Genomic DNA, 3,736 nt, shown 5'->3' with positions numbered 1-3,736 from the left:
CAATCATTCTTAAAGCGAAAAAGTTTGGAACCACAAGACTCTTCCTAGAGCTGGCCGCCGGCAACTGGACAATCGAGGAGAAGGGTCCTTGGTCAGGGAGGTGACCAAGAACCCGATGGTCACTCTTGACGAGAGTTCCTCTGTGGAGGTGGAAGAACCTTCCAGAAGGACAACCATCTCTGCAGCACTCCACCGATCAGGCGTTTATGCTAGAATGGCCAGACGGAGACCACTCCTCAGTAAAAAGCCATGACAGCCCGCTTGGAGTTTGCCAAAAGGCACCTAAAGGACTCTCAGACCATGAGAACCAGATTCTCTGGTCTGATGAAACCTTGGCTTGAATGCCAAGCATCACATCTAGAGGAAACCTGGCATCATCCCTACGGTGAAGAGTGGTGGTGGCAGCATCATGCTGTGGGGTGTTTTTCAGCGCAGGGACTGGAAGACTAGTCAGGATCGAGGGAAGATGAATGTAACAAAGTCAGAGAGATTCTTGATGAAAGGTCCAGAGTGCTCAGGACCTCAGACTGGGGTTCCTTCCACAGGACAACAACCCTAAGCACACACCAAGACAAGCAGGAGTGGCTTCGGGACAAGTCTCTGAAGTCCTTGAGTGGTCCAGCCAGAGCCCGGACTTGAACCTGATCGAACATCTCTGGAGAGACCTGAAAATAGCTGTCACGACGCTCCCCATCCAACCTGAATGAGTTAACAGGATCTGCAGAGAAAGAATGGGAGAAACTCCTCATACAGGTGTGCCAAGCTTATAGCGTCATACCCAAAGACTCGAGGCTGTAATTGCTGCAAAAGTGCTTCAACAAAGTACTGAGTAAGAGTCTGAATACTTATGGAAATGTAATATTTCAGTTTAATGAATTTGCAAACATTCCAAAAAAAAATGTTTTTGCTTTGTCATTATGGGGAATGTGTGTAGATTGATGAGGAAAAATACAATTGAATACATTTTAGAATAAGGCTGGAATGTAACATCATGTGGAAAAAAGTCAAGGGGTCTGAATACATTCTGATTGCACTGTATATGGAGACTAGTGACAATAATAAGGCGTTAAATGTCTTTCCTGATCTTCCATCTCTCAGATACAGGAAAGACACTTCAGAACAAACTTCCTTTTGATATTGTAAAAATATTTTCTGTTGTGAATCTGTATTCAATGTGTTTGTATGGTCAAATTAGGTCAAATCAAATAGCAGAATGATCCTTGGTATGACCTTATTAAAACAATTCCGTATAGCTTAGTAGTATAGGATGGATCAACAACAACAAGGCTCCCGAGCGGTCTAAGGCACTGCATCTCAGTGCTAGAGGCCTCACTACAGACCCTGGTTCGATTCCAGCTGTATCACAACCTGCCGTGATTGGAGTCCCATAGGGCGACGCACAATTGGCCCAGCGTCGTCTGGGTTAGGGTTTGGCCGGGGTAGGCCGCCGTTGTAAATAAGAATTTGTTCTTACTGGCTTGCCTAGTTATATAAAGGTTAAATAAAATAATATGAAATAACATTGTAGTTACTCCACACTACTAACCTAAATGACAGAGTGAAAAGAAGGAAGCCTGTACGGAATAAAATATATTCCAAAACATGCATCCTGTTTGCAACTAAAGTAATATTGCAAAAAAATTGGCAAAGCAATTCACTTTTTATCCTGAATACAACACATTACTGAGTACCACTCTCCATATTTTCAAGCTAGTGGTGGCTGCATCATGTTATGGGTATGCTTGTAATTGTTAAGGACTGGGAGAAGAAAGCTAAGCTAAGCACAGGCAAAAATCCTAGAGGAAACACGGTTCCAGTTTCAGTTTACTTTCCACCAGACACTGGGAGATTAATTCACCTTTCAGCAGGACAATAACCTAAAACACAAGGTCACATATACACTGGAGTTGCTTACCAAGAAAACAGTGAATGTTCCTGAGTCCAAGTTACAGTTTTGACATAAATCTGCTTGAAAATCGATAGCAAGACCTGAAAATGGTTGTCTAGCAATGACGAACAACCAATTTGACAGAGCTTGAAGAATGTTGCACAATTCAGGTGTGGGAACACTCTTAGAGACTTACCCAGAAAGACTCACCACTATAATCACTGCCAAAGGTGATTCTAACATGTATTAACACAGGGGGTTGAATACTTATCAAGATATAWTAGTATTTTTWATGATCTTTTTGTWCAAATGTTATAATTTTTCTTCCACTCTGACATTAGAGTATTTTGTGTAGATCATCAACAAAATATGACAATTAAATCCATAGCTGCACTATTGTTTTCTATGCCACCTGATGCAGCTTGATCTAACTGTCTCCTGTGTTCCAACTTCCTTCTCAGAATTTAGACTTTCAAGCGCTTGAAGAAACGACAGAGTATGACGGAGGCTACAGCAAGGATTGTCGCATTATTAAGTAAAACATTTTTTTTTTAATGTCATTTTTTACTGTGTTGTGACATTGATTTCTATATTTCTATACAAAGATCTCTTTCAATTTCTCTCTTGAATGAAAGATCTGCATATATCACTTTCATTATATTTATATATGTATTTAATAAAATAATATATGCTGAACAAAAATATAAACGCAACATGCAACAATTTCAAAGATTTTACTGAGTTACAGTTCATATAAGGAAACCATTCAATTGAAATCAATTCATTCGGCCCTAATCTATAGATTTCACATGACTGGTCAGGGGCACAGCCATGGGTGGGCCTGGGAGGGCATAGGCCCACCTACTTGGGAMCCAGGCCCAGCCAATCTTAATGAGTTTTTACCCACTAAAGGGCTTTATTACAGACAGAAATTCTCCTTATTTTCATCAGCTGTCCGGGTGGCTGATCTCAAACGATCCGCAGGTGAAGAAGCCGAATGTGGAGGTCCTGGGCTGGCGTGGGCTGCGTTTTTTAGTCCTGTCGGATGTACTGCGAAATTCTCTAAAAAAAACGTTGAAGACGGCTTATGGTAGAGAAATTGACATTAAATGATCTGGCAACAGGTCTGGTGGACATTCCTGCAGTCAGCATGCCAATTGTACGCTCTCTCAAAACTGTGGCATTGTGTTGTGTGACAAAACTGCACATTTAAGAGTGACCATTTATTGTCCCCAGCGCAAGGTGCACCTGTGAAATGATCATGCTGTTTACTCAGCTTCTTGATATGCCACACCGCCGCATTCGACGTCCCAATCATCCCAAAGGGTGTCATGGGTTGAGTCGAGCTCTGAGAGCCAGTCAAGTTCTCCACACCGATCTCGACAAACCATGCGTATGTTAATACGCTATATATAGGTATATACAGCCATGCGGATCAGACCGAATTCCACGGGTATGGACAAACATTATTTTTACTGCTCTAATTATGTGCTAACAGTTTATAATCGCAATAAGGCATCGGGAGTTGTGGCTAATACGTCATGGCTAAGGACGTCGTGTTGCTTCGCGCATAAGAACAGCCCCGTTGGCCATATACCTCCTCGGCCTTATTGCACACACACACACACACACACACACACACACACACACAACACACACACACATTTATGTCGGTGTTTTGTCACGTACCGAAGCTACTGCTGTTTCATTAGGAAAAATGTAATAAACAGATCCATATACACCCAGAACAAAAAATGTTAAATTTAAAAAAAAATTGTATTCCTCTATTCTCACTCATAGAGACTTCTGGGAGACGGTGCATTCATTTTGAGTAGAGGATAAGAGACT

This window comes from Salvelinus sp. IW2-2015, unplaced genomic scaffold, assembly GCF_002910315.2.
Source record: "Salvelinus sp. IW2-2015 unplaced genomic scaffold, ASM291031v2 Un_scaffold4035, whole genome shotgun sequence".
NCBI lineage: Eukaryota > Metazoa > Chordata > Actinopteri > Salmoniformes > Salmonidae > Salvelinus > Salvelinus sp. IW2-2015.
This window is presented reverse-complemented; position numbering follows the sequence as displayed.